Source organism: Camelus ferus, chromosome 11 (assembly GCF_009834535.1).
Source record: "Camelus ferus isolate YT-003-E chromosome 11, BCGSAC_Cfer_1.0, whole genome shotgun sequence".
NCBI lineage: Eukaryota > Metazoa > Chordata > Mammalia > Artiodactyla > Camelidae > Camelus > Camelus ferus.
The window spans coordinates 18,176,014-18,195,404 of record NC_045706.1 but is presented as its reverse complement, the minus strand read 5'-3'; the positions used below and the strand labels follow the sequence as shown (position 1 = coordinate 18,195,404).

At 39.5% G+C, this 19,391-nt stretch overlaps 1 long non-coding RNA gene across 4 annotated transcripts; it reads left to right on the top strand.

Annotated features, from left to right (window-relative positions):
* Nucleotides 1-82: 82 nt before the first annotated feature.
* Nucleotides 83-18,371, top strand: LOC106730220. 4 transcript variants are annotated; one of them, XR_004323791.1, is made up of 5 exons: nt 83-171; nt 6,664-6,870; nt 7,720-7,995; nt 8,109-8,158; nt 18,357-18,371. It is a non-coding gene; the product is annotated as an uncharacterized LOC106730220 (long non-coding RNA). The 4 variants fall into 4 exon arrangements; XR_004323790.1 differs by lacking the exon at nt 18,357-18,371 and adding an exon at nt 8,655-14,070; XR_001366657.2 differs by lacking the exon at nt 18,357-18,371 and having other exon boundaries at nt 84-171; nt 8,109-14,070.
* The last annotated feature ends 1,020 nt before the right edge of the window (nt 18,372-19,391 follow it).

Genomic DNA, 19,391 nt, shown 5'->3' with positions numbered 1-19,391 from the left:
GAGGCGTGAAGCATCGCGAGAGGTTAAAAATCCTCGCGAGACGTCGCTCTACTCACGTGATTCATGGAGCCCTCTAGGCCGCCGGCTCTTACCCACGTTAGGGACGTGAAGTGGGCGGGGTTTAGTAAGAAGGAAATGGCGTCTCTGGGATGCGACGGGCGCCGGACGTAGGTTCGTTTTATCTCAGCTCCGGCTCGGAGTGGGAAGTAGTTGGATTATTTTTCCAAGGGTGGGAGCTGTCGGGCCTTCCCCAGGGTGCTAAGAGGTGGGAGGAATGGGGTTCAATGCAGCATTCATAATAGAGGTGGTTTTTCAAAGTGTGGTATCAACATCAGCATTGCCTTGTTTGTTTTTTTACAATAGTTTGTAAATTTTTTTAACAAAAATAATGTATTACAAATGCGGGTTCTCAACACCCACCTGAGGCCTCTGAAGCAGAAACTGGCAATGGGTTTAGCAACCTGGTTCAACAAGCCTTCCAGGTGTTACCGATGTCCGCTCACCACCGCTCTATATAATAATGCCTTAGTGGCAGCAAAAAGCTTGTTGTGGCAGAACCTAACAGAGGAGATTGATATATTTAAAACTTATTTTGTTAGAACTTACATGATTTTAATTAAGTTAATTATATGGATTAATATCGCCTGAAAGAGAACAATCTCCAAGTTATAATCTTGAATGATAAGCAGAATGGTGTGAATATTTCTGCTTAAAAAGAAATGCACATTGTGCAAACTTGTGATGATAATATACCATTTCTGGACAGATATACAAACCTATCTAGAGATTTGGAGTGGAAGCCAAATGTTTTTCATTGATTACGCTTTTTACTGTTTATCATTTTTTAAAAATAAGCATATAACTTTTTCCAATTTAAAAAAGTAAGGGCCAAGACACAAAGAGGCTGTATGACTGCCAGGAAAGAACCTTACCTTGGGGATTGGGGTCTGTTGCTGGACCCTTAATAAAGCCCTCTTCTAAAATGGGCTAACTCTCCTGGACTGTTAGAACATCTTGCTTTAGTGTCTTCTTGCCTTTTTTGGTTTTTTGAACTTAACCTTTTGTTCTATCCATACACACACGCACATAGACACACATCCCCCATGATGAGTCAGGTAACCTATAGAGATGGAAACTAAACAAGTTGTGATGATTGGGGTGGCAGTCAAGTTGCAGGAACTGCAGAGGGCAGCAGTGTGTAGCTAGAATTAAGAGGGAAGACAAACCAAAAGGGATATACTTTTCCTTATATATAGAAATCTGTTTAAAATATAATTTTTGACAGCTGCTCTTATCTAATTGTGTATTTTAAGGACTAATGCTAGGAGGATCTTACTTGAATGTAAAGTAAACTCTACAGTTGTGTAAAAATTTCTGAAGAAGTCTTCATGAACCCCCTAAACCAGAAAATAAGAAACTATTTAGTTTTAACTATTTTAAACTATTTTAGTTTTCCAATATAGATTTCTTGATAGCTTTTGTTTTCAGGGTTGCTTTTAATCGTTCCTTCTGTGCAACATAGATTATACTTGGAAAGAAAAGCTATGTTGAATATTACTAGTTATCACAAAGGGATAACAGTACCAGGCACCATTCTAAGCACTTTACATATATTCATTTATTTTTCACTATGATTCTATGTGCTTTTAAAGACAAAACTGGAGCAAGTATAAACTTTGACTAACAGTGTTACTTCAAATAGGTGTTCCAACTTACCACCTTCTTTGAAGTGTTAAAATCTACTTTCAATGTCTGATTTCCCTTAAAACATTCTCATTCAAATTTAATCATGTTTATTCTTCCAAAAGAACAGTATCTAAAACCTCTTAATTCTTTAAATCTGGTATTTATTTTATTGAAACGCAGTATGCAAAATTTAAAGAATCCAAATTGTCATATACACAGCTATTTCCTTTCACTACTAAATAAAATTAAACTATACTGCTGCCTTTGGAAATGTGCCAACACGCTGCAGAACACAAAAGTATGTAATAAAGTAATACACATTGGTAAAATGGGAGATTGTGTCCTTTAGCTTAGCTTTTATTGTATCCCTTCTTGACCAAAAGTAGGCCCAGATTTGCGCACATTAGTACTATCTCTACAAATGCCTAACGTGAGGAATTAGAGATGTCTACAGAGTCATAATAACTGTCTATGCCCTTTGCCCTTTTTAGTCATAATAGGGTGTTTTGAATGTTTGTGTGGATATTTGCTGCAGGACAAGCTACTGGCTTTTTCCTACCTATTGAGTGTTTTAGGGTTCAGTGCACTGAAAATATATCCTAGGGTGACTCTTAGGTGGCATCATCCATTTAAGTTTGACGGAAAAACAACTTAAGTGGATGCTGACCAATGCAGGTGCCCATCAGTCATAGCAACCCTGATTTGTTCACTGAAATTTGCATTGCTTTGCTAGTCTTAGGATGTGCATTTTCAGCTATTCTGTGGTTCATGTGTACCACTAAAAACAGAAAACAAAGATTCCTTTAGTTTGAAAAAGATGATAATCTAAGGCTTTACAAGGATCCAAAATGGCAGGGTCATTGAAAGTTCTTTAGAGCTACAAAAGAAAATTTGAAAACACTTTGGGAAATTTGAATATGGACAGGATATTAGATATTGAATTACGGTTAACTTCATTAGGTATGAAATTTACTTCAGTTACTTAGGAGAATGTTCTATTCAGATATTTAGGGGTGAAGTGCCATTATATCTATAACTTACCTTCAAATGGTTCTGTCAAAAATTACATAAAATGTTGCCAAATTCATTATGTGTGTATACAAATAGAGACACATATACATATATGTACTCATAAGGAGAGAGAATTAAAATGTGGCAAAATATTAACAGTCATTGTGAAGGATATAAGTGTTTGTTCATTGTACAAGTCTTTCACCTTTTTTGTATATTTCAAGATTTTCAAAAGAAAAGATGGAGTAAAGTGTTCATAGACTAGCTACAATAGTTTTGGCAGGTGTTGGTTGTGTTGTTGGGGGGAAGAGTAGGGGAAAACAGGAGATAATTGAGGAGAACTCTAGGAGCTAGCAATAGCTAAAGGTCAGAAATAATGTAAGAGATTACAAAAGCGTATGTGATTGTCAGAAACAAAAGGCCGCAAAAAACCAGATGGGTCAAGGCTTAGCAGGAAGATGTGGGCGAGGAGGCTGAATCATTCACAGGAGCTCTTTGAAGGCCAAGAAAAAAGGCCTGAGAAAGAATACTTTGACTTCCCCACATGCAGGAGAGTCCAGTGTGCCTTGCCCTCTGATGTGGTAACAGGAGCTTTTTTAACTTTTTGGTTCGATTTGGCTTTCTCATATAAGTCTCCAGCAGTAGTCTTAAGATAGTGTTTTTAATTCAGAGTTAATTGTATTCATCTGCATTACAGACCCTGAAAGAGTACCCTCCTTATCAGGGTGTTTCCCATCCCCATATTCATGTTGCCTATTTATTTATGTATCTTAGAAAAAACTTATCACAGGAAAAGCCTGGTACATTCCACATCACTTTCATTGCACAGTGGATAATAAACAATTTTTTAAAAAGGATAGTTGTACCAAACCACCACACAGTAGGGGGATATACATTCCCAGATGTAAAGAGGAAAAAGGAGACAGTTAACATGACTTTTTCCAGAGGCCAGAATGAGCCGAGTTTTGCCACATTAAGACTAGTGGTCCACTCTTGTGCAACCATCATCACCATCTGTATCCTGAACTTTTTCATCATCCCACACTGAAGCTGTGCTCACTAGACAATAACTCCCCATTCTTTCCTCCTCCTAGTCCCTGGTAACCTCTATTGTACTTTTTTCTTGTATAGATTTGACTAGTCAAGATACTTCATATAAATAGAATCATACAATATTTGTGGGTTTGTGTCTCATTTATTTAACTTGGAATGGTGTTTTCAGGGATCATCTATGTTGGAGCATGAACCAGAATTTCATCTGTTTTAGGCTGGGGGATGTTCTATTGAATGTGTATACCACATTTTGTTTATCTGTTTATCCACTGGTGGACAGTTGGGTTGTTTCCACTGCTTGGCTGCTGTGAATAGTGCTGCTGTAACCATCAGTATAAAAATATTTGTTTGAAACCCTGAAAAAAAAAAGACTAGTGGTACAATACAGATGGCATGAAAAGATGCTTAACCGCTAATTATTAAATTATTAGAGAAATGCAAATCAAAACTACAATGAGGTATCACCTCACACCAGTCAGAATGACCATCATTAAAAAGTCTACAAATAATAAATGCTGGAGGGGGTGTGGAGAAAAAGGAACCCTCTTACACTGTTGGCGGGAATGTAAATTGGTGCAGCCACTATGGAAAACAGTATGGAGGTTCCAAAAAAAAAAAAAACAAAAACAAAAAATTAAACAGAGTTACCATATGATCCAACAATCTTACTTCTGAGCATATATCCAGAGAAAACTGTAATTCAAAAAATACATGCACCCTGATGTTCATAGAAGCACTGTTTACAATAGCCAAGACACGGAAGCAATGTAAATGTCCATCAGCTGATGAATGGATGTGGTATCTACACAATGGAATACTACTTAGCCATAAAAAGAATGAAATACTACCTTTTGCAGCAACATGGATGGATCTAGAGATTATCATACCAAGTGAAGTAAGTCAGAAAGAGACAAATACCATATATCATCTATATGTAGAATCTAACATATGACACAATGAACTTATTTACAAAACAGAAACAGACTCACAGACATAGAAATCAAACTTATGGTTACCAAAAGGGAAAAGAGTCTGGGAAGGGATAAATTAGGAGTTTGGGATTAGCAGATACAAACTACTATATATAAAATAGGTAAACAATAAGTTTCTATGGTATAGCACAGGGAACTATATTCAATATCCTGTAATAAACCATAATGAAAGGAAATATGAAAAAGAATATATATATATATGTATAACTGAATCACTTTGCTGTACATCAGAAACTAATACAACTACACTTCAATTGAAAAAAAGGCTAGTGGTCCATAGTCTGATGTGATCACATTTAGCCATTTTATTGGTATAGTGTCAGCAGTTGAAAAAAAAGAACTATACAATGGAGATTTTAATGCTCAAAGAACCCATTAGGTGGCAGTGGGGACACAGGCATCTTTTGATGTCTGATTTTTTTTTTTTTTCCTCCGAGTGATGGAGCCTTAGCGAAGGAACATTGCCAAGCAGCTTTGTGGGGGAGACAGGGAAAAACAAACAGCTAAAAAAAAAAACCCATGGTTTATAGTATCCAAGTGATAAAGGCCTGCTAGTCATCTGTACTCATGCCTGTTCTTGGTTTTAATATACATGTTTTTATTTGTACTTGGCTATGATTCTTTTGCTAAAATAACTTTATATCCGAAGTCCTTTAGATCACTTTTGTGCTGTTTACAACATCTCTTGTGCAGAACATAAGCTAAAACATAAGTAGGCAGTGTGGCTCATTTTGTTCAAGACCCAGTACATTTAATATATACTTTTATAGTGACATCCTCAGCTTTATACTCACCCAACCCCAGAAGATCAGCCAATAGATGTGGGCTGCCTCTGTGAAGGAGGCTAAGAGCAATTCAGCTGAAAACTGTCAGCCACAAACACTCACTCCCTGCCTCTGGGAGAACAGTCCTGAAGAGGCAATCTGGGGAGCACACCACAGCATCCACAATAGGGAAGGCATCCTTTTCCCATGTCACCCCTATTTTTGGTAACTCTGATGCTGCCTCTCTTGCAAAAGCTACCCATTTTTAAAATTTATTTATTTATTTAACAAATAGAAAGCAAAGCTTCATTATTGTCAATTATGCACAATCAGTATTAGAGTTTGTTAAATACAGAATGAGCCTGATCTTTATTTTTTTCAGAATGAGCCTGATCTTTGCTATTCAAAGCAATTTGGTTTAGAATCCTGGTTGTCACCAACAGTGCAAAGTCATGGACAAATTATCTCTCATATTGTACCTTCATTTTTAAAAAATTCTTCAACCCCTTTTTATTTTTGTAACTTCCTAGTTTACAAACTATCTTTTTTTCAATTGAAGTACAGTCAATTACAGTGTCAGTTTCTAGTGTACAGCACAACGTCCCAGTCTTGCATATACATATTCATTTTCATATTTTTTCCATTAAAGATTATTACAAGATATTGAGAAGCTACCCATTTTAGAAACTGTGAAACAACGTCACCTTCTCATCTTGCTTTCCTTGCATTAAAAGCTAATGGAAAAATGCCTCGGCACTTCCTGCAGATGATATTGTGTTTGCTTCAAATTGATATATATATATGTAATGTATATATTTTTTATGCTGTAGGAGAGCTTGCTTATGCCTAAGCATCTCAGGTACAAAGTTTAAGCATTTCCATTGTTGAAGATGCTCCAAAAAATTTTGGCCCAATTGGTAATTATTTACTCCAGCACATCAAAAGCCAATAGGGCAAATTTTATAAAAAGAAAATCCACTAGGGTAAGTTTTTTTTAATGGAATAAATGATATTTGCTGAAAGTAACCTCTTTGCAGGCAGAAAATGCATGATCAGCTATTAATAAATAATTTTTTAATGTTTATATTTTCCATGACTTTTTGTCTTCTTTTGTATTCTGTGCTGCTGATGCTCTTATTTTTTTCCCCCAATTTCAGCTAAAGGAATCACTTTTCCCCCTTATAGCAATTTGACTAATTCTACCCCCTAGATGTCTTTTGGATATATTCTCTCTCCTCCACCCCCGTGCTGCAGACCAAGCTGTCATCATTTCTCACCCAGTCTGATGCAATAGCCTAAGAATGGGAATCCTGAGACGCATCTTCTACTGCTAGCTGCCAGATTGATCTTTTGGAAACACCAATGTAAGCATGCCCACACCCACCTGTCAAATCCTCTTGTTAGCCCACCATATAAGGCTGTTGGTGATATGGCCGCAGCCTGCTTCTTGGCCTGAGCACTGATCATGTTCTCCATGTATAAACCTACCCTGTTTTTCATGCATTACTGCTTTGCCTCTAGTGACTGTTCTGTAGTTTCCTGCCTGGACAGATATGGAGGAATATCTTTAACGACCCAGTTCTGATGGGGCTTTGGTGACTGCTCACCAGCTTTCGCAGAGCTCCTTGCTTGTTTCCCATTTCTGCTCCCTTGGCATTTTTACATCTAGTGATGAACACCCTGGACTATTGGTGTTTAGAATGGAGCTACTCCAGACATCATATCTAAGGGGCGGTGATTACATCTTGTTCTTCTTTGCATCATCAATATTTGGCAAGGTGTGCCTGGCACTAGTAGAATTCAGTCTCCTTGAGAACATGGAAGAAGCAACTTTTGATAGCTGTGAACGTTATATTTGACTTTGGAGAACAGTCTAAAGATTTCTTGCAATTAGCATTATGAAATTTCACTGACTCATGGGCACATGATATCAGTTACCTCATAAGGTTATTACTATAGTGAGATACAAAGAGTTAATGTTTTAAAGCATTTTCTTGGTGGAGAGAACTTCTGACTGAACCTAATTAATGATATATCTATTTGAAGGCAGTTAAAAGTGATTTTTTTTTTACATTTGTGTTTGTTGCTAAGGATATAATAGGAAAAACAGGACTGTAATAGCTTGATTATGAGCCCTTTAATCTATGTATCATTGTTGTTGTTGTTTTTTCAGTGTTACTGATTAGCTGCCTCATCTGATGCTTTTTTCACAGGCAGAGTGAAGCAGAACCACTTAACCTGACCATCAGTGGAAGAACAAAACTCATGTAACTGAAACAAGAGAGTGACTGCAATTTACAGATGTATGTGGTCATTTACCTTGTGGTTTATGAGAAGTATTGAACACAGAGCCCATGTTTATATACTCTCGTTTTTGCTGTGACCTGCAAAGTGCCCTGGGCTAAGTCGCTTCTCTTTTTTCTGTCCCATCTGGAAAAAAAAATGAGGATAACACATTTTCTTTATCCTCATAAGACAGACAATTTGATGTGAGTATAATAGCTATACCTAACAGTTTGTAAGCCCAGATTAAATGGTCATGGACTTTGGGGGTTGTAATTGATACTTGTCTTACTCAGTTTTTCCTTTGCATTGCTCTCAGGTCTCTAATTTATGATCAAAGGAAGACAAACCAACATGCTTGACTAACAGGTAAAACAGTACACAGGACCAGGGTTCTGTAGTTCTAGCATGGATTCTGCCTCTTAGCTGTGAGAACTTCAGTAGGGAGACGTAAACTTCAGTAGGCCTTCACGTCCTTATCTGTTTTAACTTGTATCCCTGAGATTCTGTGATTCTTAGTTTATAGGAAGTCAAGAAAGCTGACATATGATCTTCCCTGACTAATTCAGTCCATAGACAATTACACAGTCCTACCCTCATCTCTCTTTACTCTGAGTTTCTACTGAAGTATAGCAAGGCTATACAGTCTAACCAGTATTAGTCCTCTCATGGTAAGTTCTACTAAAGCAGGGTTCCATGTACGAAATCCCATCTCATCCCCTCCCTCCCTTCCCCAACCCTGGCCAACTCCCAGATCTAGGCGTTTGTTGTAGACTCATAATACTTGTTGGCTAAAGGAGGAAGTTCAGTGACTACAGCTATCTCTTAAGAGTCAACTTCTCCTTTTACTTCTTTTACTTTACAGAGAAAAGAAAGGCCATTTGGCAAGAATTTCCTTTAATAACTTCCCCCTCCAGCACACACACCCAAAATTTATTTGTGTTAATTCATCCTTGAAAAGATTGGGAAAATATGACTATAATAAAATTTGAATCATGTATACAACCAAAAGCATCCTTATAAAGTTAAAGACAAGCCACAGACCACAGGAAGATATTTGCAAAAGAAGCCATAACCAGAATTTTTAAATCCTGCGTATCATTAAGAAAACAGATAAATAACCCAATGGAAAAGTGAAAAGAATGGGGAGGAGGGGGAGAAGATACAAATAAGCAATTTACAAAGGACCCCCAAATGACCAATAAACATATGAGGAATACTCAAACTTATGAATAATCAGGGATATGTCAACAAAAACTCATCAAATGGGAGAAAATTTAAAAGTCTGGGGGAAAAAAACCCCCAGAAAGTGGTTAACACTCATGCACAATGGATGGGAGTACATGTTGTTTTATCCACACTGGAGAGCAAGTTGGCTTTATCTACTGAGGGGGCACTGACAGCAACAGTTTAAAAATTAGATCTGTAATATTTACATGGTGATAAGTCCTACGGAGAAAAATAAAGGAGAGTAAGAGGATGGGTAGTACAAAATGAGGGCATAGGTTGTATTCATTTTAGAGCAAATATTCAGGGAAGTCTCATTGAAAAATTGACTTTGGGGCTGATATTTGAAGCGGGTAAGAATTGTGAACTGTGTGGATATCTGGTAGAAGATCATTCCATGAAGAGGAAACACCATGTGCCAAGACTGAGGTGGGAGTGCTCTAGTTTGGGACATGTTGAATTTGAAAGGTCTATTATACATTCCAGAGGAAATGCCAAGAGAGCAGATGAATAGATAGATACAAATGTAGATATCACCCCTCTCTAGAATGTAAGCCACATGTGGGCAAGGCCTTGTCACTGCTGTATCCCTGGCACTAAGAAAAGAGCCTTGAATAGAGTATATGTTTGACGAATATTTGTTAAGTGAATGTTGAAGCTACTTGAATAGAAGAGAGTGAGAAGAAAACATGGATAAGGAAGGAACGCTCACTGGCACTCACAGGCTGGGTGGTAGAACAAGAGCCTGTAAAACAGCCCAAGGTCCCACAACCAAAGGAAGGAAATCCAAGAGAGAATAATGTCCAGAAGCCACAATCAGAGTTTCCATAAGAAAGATGTCAAATATTGCAAAGATCAGGTGAGGTGAGAACTACAGGGTGGCTGTCTTTGAGAGGTAGAAGAGCCTTGGTGTCTTTGTGGATGATAGTTATTTCAGTCATTTCATATGTATTATGTATATATGATATATATGTATCTCATGTGTATGAAATAAAGTAGACTTGGGGAGGAGCAGGTTTGCTGAGGTGGGAGTGAGAGAAAAGAATTTAGTTTAATTGGGCTTGGTTAAGTGTGTGGTGTCTATTAGAGATCAACATGGAGATATAAAGTGGGTACTAGAATTTATTTAACAAATATTTATTGGGCACCTGGAATTCCATGGCTGTTAATAGCAGATAGTTTATATTGGATTAACCCTTTTATACATAATAATTATAAACTTGGGGTGGTAGGGGGATTACCTAAAAGCATTAAAGAGTGACCAACCTAGAAACTAGAGAAGAGTTGACACTTAGAAGGAGGGAATGGCACAAGATGAGTTTCTTGTTTGTTTTTTTAAAATGACTTTCTGCCCAAGGGCAAGTTCCAGTCAGCTCCATGCTGGAGCAGTTAGAATGTGGATAGAAACCCACAGTTTTGGTGAATTGATCTGTGGAATTAGAAGATAGAATTTGAAGCTATCACAGCAAGTGGAAGACGGTGGTGGTGGAGGTATCCTAGAAAGAAGAGAACCTCCAAATTCTTCACATTAAGTTTTCCCAAACCTCTGGCTGATCTCTGAACAATACTAATGTGTGGCAGACTTCAGTCAGCCTAGCCGATGATGAAGAACTGAATAGAAGTTTCAACTTGCCCACCACGGAGGAGAAAAACTTCTTCTAATTAAGTTAACTCTTTAGTAAAACAAAAAATTTAAGTATTTTTCAGAGGAACGTAACAGGTAGTCTCTGTAATGTATCGTTCACAATGTACAAGCACAATCCAAAATTACTAGACAATCAAAGAAACAATAATGGAATCATATTCAAGAGAAAAGACAAATGGAGACTGATCCTAAGATGATGCAGAAGTCAGAATTAGGAGACAATTATTTTAAATTAGCTATTATAACTCTGTTCAAGAACATAAAGATATATTCATAATGAATGAACAGATGGGAAGCATGCCACCTGCCACATTCTCCTGGGGGAAGCCTGGAGTCCCTCTGGACTTGTCCTTTTCTTTCTTCTTTAACTCAATGGGGTATCAACTCCATCTATTATACCAAATCTCTTTCCCCCCTCAGAGCTGCTTAGTTCACCCCTTATCATTTAGAGCTTGGAAGCCTCCTAAGTTGTCACCTTGCTCTTTCTTCTTTCAGCTGCCAGAATCATTATTTTAGTCCCTAGTTCTTATCAGCCAAAGGAGAGAAACTTTGTACATATGCTTAGGTACAGAGATCTGAGGGTACTGAGACATATTTGGCTTTTTTTCCTACCAAGAGAATAATTCAGGCTAAGTGTTTCACCTTTTTAGGTGATCATCTCTTTGTATGGTCACTAGCACATGGGTAGACCAGCTGACTTAAACTAGGAGAGTGGTCCTTTTCAGTGAAATTGTTTTTGCATTCTCCCCAGTTATAGGCGATAGACTGCCCTTATTTGCTTTTTATATCACTTTTTGTGGAATAGTACTCATGCTCACCATTCATATTCCTTTGGTCTCTGTTTCTAACCTAGCTTTCACAGGCCCCCTTATGGGTGTATCTTGAATAGGTTTAAGCGACTCATTTGCCAAAACAAGGCCCAAATTTCTCCAAAATGTTATCTTTTGTTTGCTATCATTTTCAGCTCATCAGCATTATTGATTTTAGATCCACCAAGAAGAGAACACTATGGGATTGACACTAGAGCAATGATTCTCTCTGAACTTAGAGACTAGCACAAACTAGGAAAAATGGAACCTGCAGAAAGGTTTGGCTCTCCCAGCTCAGCGGGTGTGAGTCATCTTTAACTTCGTAGGTAGGCCTCTGCTACTGCATCACCCCGACATGAGCTGCCCTCTCGCACATTCCTGCTCTTGCTTCTGCTCCATCGTCCATCTTCCAAAGTTTGTTGGGTACAGATCTGGGAACCAGGTGAGCCAGCTCTTACCTCTGCCTTCACTGGCTTATGCCAGTCCTCTCCTCTGTGTCCTGGTATTTTCTTTCTAGGAGCTCCCAGACAATAACCATTCTCTTACAAAGTTTATAGTATAGCCCTCTGCTTGAAAAGTAGGCACACAGTTTGAGTTTTTTCATTGCGGAAGCTAATTACCACATTAATACTTGATGTAGATATCTCTTGACCTACCCAGAGTTCTCACCCTGAAGACACTCAGTAAATAACATAGGAAGGGCTCTAGAAACCTGGGAGAGGCGATATTCCTTGAGAGCATCCAGCTTAAGCTACATATGGCAAGTCTGTTGCCAACCCTCTTTCTATCTCTGAGAAATTCCTTCAGCAGGAGTGAGACCCCTTTGGAGTTCACTAAAACACAATTTAGATGCAGCAGAAGTAGCAACAACAAAGGTATACAGAAGAAGGAAAATAAGTTGTTAAGAACAGTGAGTAATAATAGCATTTTCTAAAAAATCAATATCCACATATTTCTATGTGTGAGGTGCATTCATCAGTGCGAGTGGGTGACATTTGTCCCAGCCTGGCTGAGTGAGCCAGGGCTGCGTGACTCACCTGCTGTGCCATCAGCAAACCACCAAGCCTCCTGCCTGGGAATTAACAAACTCACTAAAGGAAATCTGTCACTAACTGAATCTTTAAATGTAATCCAATTGCCAGTCAATTTACAAACTTTCTGCATATTCTTCAGGTCATTTCTAACCTCCCTCCTTTGCAGCCTGGCTGGATTGTATCGGGTTTATCTTAGTTTGCTCTGAGGGGGGAATTGAAATGCCTCCTTTTCTAAGAATATCATTGTGTATCTCTCTCTCCACAGGTTGGGTAGAGCAGAGAGGTGATCTCATAGGGTTTTTCCACCCAATGATTCTGATTTTTTAAAACACAAATATGTGAAAGCCCCAATCATTGCCTCTTAAAATCCCCTTTGTGCTCAAAGAGGAAGCTTGGTGAATAGTTTGAGCGAAGTATCAGGAATATCAGATAGCACTGATTCACTGAGTTCTGGAAACAAACCTCAGTTTCTTCAATCATTGGTTCAAGATGAGAAAACTTCCCTTTGTCACATACTAATATGACAACAAACGAGAGATCAGCCTGTCCTCTGACAAACATGACACATGAATTTGACAAGTGCTCCATCTTTTTCCACCCCGGCTCGTGCTGTGCTCTTCTGGCTACATTGCTTCCTTGGGTTCTCTGTTCAAGTCTTAAACCACCTGTGGAGGTCCCACTCTCTCCCAGTAACCTTCCCCAACTTGCTGGCTTAGAGGCAGCTTTTCCTCCCCTGAACTCCTCTGGCACATAAGTCAGAATCTTTAGTCGATTTTCAGGGTAGAGACTATGCTGAATTCTTATTCGCACATCTATAGGATGGTGGTACTTAGCCTATGCCGCTGGTGTGCAATGTTGACTGGGCATCGGAATCACCTGTGCAACTTTTGAAAACTACAGATGTCCAGATCTCACAACGGACCTTCTAAATAAAGTAGACTCACTATTTAGGTGATTCTGATTTACCCCTGGGATGAGAACTACCACTTTGCCATCATTGTGAGGCATTGCATGGACTACTATGTAGACAGGCACTTTTTAAAAACTATAGACTTTCATTATAAATTCTAATTATGACTTAGAGTGAATGCTATGGCTGCTCCCTAGCCCCACGTTTAGCCCTTAGCTCCTACTCCCTAATAGTACCTCTGTATGTTCAAAGGGCCACCCTTCCTCAACACAGTCCCCTTGCTTCAGAGGAAGCCCACCCCACCTTCAGTGTGAGGTGAGGGGCTGAATGGTCTGAGACTAAATGCATGATTCAGGAATGGGGTTTGTGACCTAATTCTGGCCACTGAGAAGCAAGAAGAATGCTAAAGACTTCTGGGAAGGGTCTTCCTCTTCTAGGAAGCGTCACCCTTTCTTTTGCTATTACCCTAGTTGTTACTGGCAGCCACTGTGTGGTCTTTCTCTCTCCCTCCTCCTCCCCCCTTTCCAGAGGGGGAGAAGAAGTTTTAGGATGAAGCTGTGAAAGTCCTGGATCCTTGATGGTGGGTCAAGCAAACCTGAGTTATGTAAATTTGGACTTCCACTTACGTGCACCAATAAATGCATGATTGTTTAAAACAGTTCTGTTACTTGTGGCTGAAATATCCTCCCAGATACACTTGTTTTTATTCCTCAGTCCCAAGTATCACCTGGCACAATGCCCCCTTTAGCAAATGCGCAATAAGCATTTGTTGACTGAATGAAGGAGTTTATGCGAGTGCCTATATATGCCAAGTACAGGAGGTGCAGTAACTAAACAAAGTTTCTGTCATCATGGATGTTATATTCTGGCGGGAATAAAACTGCATTTGTGGGTCAGGTTGGCAACTTCTCTGGAGAAATAAGCTTAATGTTTCTACTTGTGCAGGTAGATGGGTTCAACCATCTGAGAACAGGAACACTTGCACCCAAGGGCCACTGCTCAGGAATTCACCTGACCACTAGAGTGACCTTCTGAAGTTAAAGAAAAGGGAAATGACAAATGGGATCACGAAGAGTACTTTGTTCCCAAGTTTATGACTCAGACAAAAAAACATACTGCTCTTATTACCATATCTCAGACTCAGCACTTAAGACAGGTGATTGCAGAGGACCAAGTGGGGAGTAACAATCTGAAAAGGTTAGGAAAGCTTGATTTTAGTAAGTGAGTGGAATTTGAAGAAGGGAAAACCCATGACCTACTGAGTGTCCATCTATGAGTGTGTGAAAGGTAATCACCAGTGGTAGTGATCAGCTCACCGCCAGGTCTTCCCTCCTAGTGAAAGCAGGCAAAGGGAGTGTCTTCTTTTTAAAGATGGTCCAGTGCCAGCTTAAACTTGGGATTGGCCTTCCTTAGTGATATTTTAGTAGAGGACAGACTCTCATTTAAGACTGCCTTAGATGTATTCTTTGTGCATGTGTAGGATGATCTCATTCCTATTCTGGGGAAGTGAACATTGGTGAGGATGAGTGCACCCATCACTGAAAATTAAGGAAGGAATCACCTGGTAAGGGAAATGACTGATGGGAAGGCAGACTTTGGGTAGCAATAGGCCTGATGATTCAGCCAAGCTGGTCAGAAAACAAATTCAGAGGGATGTGGTAGGAGGGAAGAGTCCAGCAAAGTGAGTTGGGCAAAATCAAAAGATTAATGATGATGCAAAGGCAAAGGGAGATGAGAGCTTCAAGGAGAAGGGCTCAGGAACTTTTTTTTTCTATTTAGTTTTTTTTTTTTAATTGATTTGTAATCATTTTACAATGTTGTGTCAAATTCCAGTGTAGAGCACAATTTTTCAGTCATACATGAACATATATATATTCTTGTCACATTTTTTTCTCTGTGAAGGGCTCAGGAACTTTGATGCCTGACACGAGAGAAACAAGAGTAAAAGACATTGACCCTAAGGTTCTAAGGTCATGTCTTAGTAATTCAATTCAGCACCAGCTCATAGACAGAAGACTGACAAAGCATGACCCCTGCCAGGATAGGAGGTGTCATATTGACCTTGTGAGATAAGGTAATGGTCAGTGCTGCATAACCGTTGGGTGGGTGAGTGAGCTTACCAGCCTGTCCTGTGAGATGAAGGCAATCAGACATTTCTTCATCCTTAACCTCTAAAATTACAAGTTCTCCTGGCAAAAATTTCAGTTCCCTGAAACAAAAATACAATTGTAGTAGACATTCTTTTTCCCCCAAACAACTTGCATCTCTTGCTCTGGTGATAGTATTGCAATTTTCTTCAGAAGACCACTCCTCTGCCTTCAAACCATGTGACTCAGATGATGCCAACCTTGAATTACACTCCCAGTCTAGGAGTGGGTGAGTGACTTGGCTTGAGTAGTTAGGATATTCCATCCATCTGGACACAGTGATTGGTTCAGGGATGGGCATATGATCCAAGTTGGTCCAATGAAAGTCAGTTCTGAGATTTTTGCTGGGACTACTGGGAAAGGACCGCTTTCTTTCTCCTCAGGTTACTGAACTGTACAATGTAGAATGTAAACACAGAGCTGGCAGGAGCCACTGCATGGAGAGGAGTTGCCAGAAAGTGGAACCAATCCAGAGGAAGCAGAGCTAAGAGAGAGAGACTGAAAGACAATAACTCTGATAATACAATTTGAGTGTCTGGTACCAGCTGTCCCTGAAGACAGACCGATTCCAAGCCTTTTTTGTTACTATCACTTAAGGCATCCTGAATTGGGTTTCTGTTACTTGTAACTCGTCATCCTGAAATTGTAAATAATGGAGACTATATTATGAAAAATAACTTTGCTTTCCCAGTTTCTCAGATGACTTGATGAGATCCGGCCAGTTAACTTATATTTATATCATGCTTTCTATTGCAAATACTGTTCTGAGCTCTGAGGATACATCTATTAACAAAATAGAGTCATTGCTCTCAGGGAACTTACCTTCTAGCAGGAGGAGACAGCCATTAAACAAGTCAACAATAAATACATAAAAAGGATAAGAGTGATCAATAGGTGAGAGTGATCAATAAGATTGAATAGGATCATAAGAAGAAGAGGATGTTTTTAGTGAGGGTAGCCAGGGAAGGTCTCTCAGAGGACGTGACATTTGAGTTGAGGTCATATTGAAAAGGTCATAATGATAAGAGGCAGCTGTTCAGAGATGGGGGAAAATGCTCCCAGCAGAAAGAAGAGCAAATATAAAGGCCTTCAGACAGGAACAAGACTGGCCTGGTCAGGGACAGAAAGAAGGTGAGTGTGGCTGGAGTGTCCTGAGTGATGGGACAAGTGGAGAGAGATGAGACTCAAAAGGCAAGCTGGGGCAGACCCCTTGACCTTGGGAGTTTGGGTTTCATTCTGAATGTAATGGGCACTTGCTGGAATGTTAACAGGACCTGACTTACCTTTTAAAAACGTTATTCTCATTGTTGGGTGAAGGTTGGACTAAAGGAAGACATGAGGGAAGTAAGAAAGATCTATTAGGAAATAATGTCATGGTCCAGACAAAAGATGATGGAGGGACTGTGCACTAGGATGGAAGCAGCAGAGATGGAAATGGAGAAAGGTAATTGTATTTAGTATACATCTGGAGGCAGAGCCAATAGGGTGTACTAATGAGTTAGAAATGAGGTATGAAGAAAAAGAGATGATTCAACATGATGACTAAGTTTTAGCCTGAGCAGGTAGATGGATGATGGTGCCAATTACAAAAATGAGAAATTCAAGCTGGGGCGCAGATTTGCATTAGGAAAGGATCCATATTTTTGTCTCAGCTGTGTGAGACATCCAAGTGGAGATGTCAGGTGAGCAGTTGCTTAGCCACGTCTGGAGTTCAAGGGAGATGTTTAGACTAGAGATACTTATTTGTAAGTCATAGACAGACAGATGGATTGGATGAGTTCACCCAGCTAAAGAAGAGAGGTGGTCAAAAAACAGAGCCCTAGGCTCTGCACCATTCAGAGGAGAAGATACAGGGCAAAGGAGAATGAAGAAAGGCCAGCGAAGTAAGAAGAAAACCAGACAAACAAGAGAGTTGTTATCTAGATTGAATGCTGCTCAGAAGTTGAGTAAGATGAGGACAGAGAGCCAACTGTTGGCTTTGGCAAGATGACCCTGATGAGGGACCTTTCAGTGGAGGGATAAGGACAAAAGCAATGAGAAGAGAGCCAGAGGAAAACACCCAGGTGGTGATATAAGGCTTGCTGGTCTGGACATGTGGAACGTTATTGACCAGCCCTTATAAGGGATATGCTGTCTTCTTCTTCTTCCTCTTTTTTTTTTTTTTTTGAGTCTAATATTTTTACAGTTTATTTTTTGTTTAAGTTTACATTCAATGAAACACACATATGTTAAGTGATGAGTTTCTCTTGTTAAGGTAAAATTCACATAACATAAAGTTAACCATTTTAGAGTGAACAGTTCAACAGCATTTAATACATCACAATATTGTGCAACCATCATCTCTATCCAATTCCTTAACATTGTCTTCACTCCCAAGGGGGATCCCATATGCCTTAATGGATATAGGGGTTTCCTTTTGGAATATGCTTTCTTAATAAACCATTTAATGCACTCCAAGAAAAGAGAAGATTTGTTTTTTAGCTCCAAATAGCTAAGCTCCACAGTAAAATAGCTCTTTATTGGAAGAACCTGGGCCAAGCCAAAGTGCTCTATTGTGTAAGAAGTCAGGATCATGGTTACCTTTGAGAAGGAGAGAGTCTGTGGTAAATGGAAGGAGAGCACCGGGCGGCGGGGGGGTGGTGGGGGGAGTGTTCCTGGGGTCCTAGAGGTGGTCTGTTTCTTGACCTGGGTGGTGGTTGCATGGATGTGTTCACTTATCAACAGTTATTCAAGCTGTACATCTAAGACATGTACACTTTTCTGTACGTATGCTTTAATTTAATTTTTAAAAACAGGTAAGGAATCAGGAGACCTGGGCTTCAGTTCCAGCCTGGAAGTGACTAGCTGTGTGATCTTAGGCAAGCCACTCACCGTCTCTGGACCTCAGGTTCCCTCACCTGTAAATGGAAAGGATTGAGCCAGATGCCCTCCGGTGCCTCTTCTACCCAACATGTGGTTTCCTCATTTGAAGTTGGGCACCTGTGCTGCTGACATCACCCTGAAGCCCTCACTGACCTTGGCAGAGGGGAGCCAGGCCTTTATTGTGACCTTCCTTTCAGAAACTAACAGTTGCAGCTGACGTCTCTGTGGTACCACTTGTCACCGGCAAGGCAGCTGTGAAGTTAATGATAGTGCAAATAAAAAGCTGCTAGTAATTAGGCGGCTGGATGTTCAAGCATTATTGTTATTTTAAAAAATCAATTAGCTGAATAAGAAAATGCCATTGAGACAAACGTTTATTTTTCTCCCTAGCCTGATTCAAGCTGAGTAGGAGGATAATGTGGTTAATTCCAGAAGGGGAAAATATGTTTCTGATATATTGGAACTTAATACATATTTTTAAAACTGCACAGGGGAAGATAGGGGCTTTTAATTTTTTTTTCTTAAGTTCTGTAAGGGAAGAAGCCGCTTCCCAATAGTTACCTGTGATTTGTACCTGCTGCAGCCTTATTAGCAAGCCACCGGCTCCAACTATGACCACACCCCCATTTCCCCCTTTTAGAAAGCCTTTAGTAACTAAAAATGCTTCCAGGATACTTGAAGTTATCGATCAGTATTCCTATGTCTGGGATTAGACCTGGATAATCTATGAAACAAATTAAATGAAACGACAAAAAATTTTTTCCTATACTTCTGTTCATTGTTCAAATAACCACATTTAGCCAAGCAAGTAATAACATATGGCTATGTTTGTTTAGAGCTTTCTTCTGAAGACTGCCTGGGTCTGTGTCTTACGTTAACCAGGTAACTCTGGGCCAATTATTGAAATGTCCTGAATTTCCTGTATCTGTGAAAGGAGATACTGTTAGTACCCACCTCAGGGTGTGTGT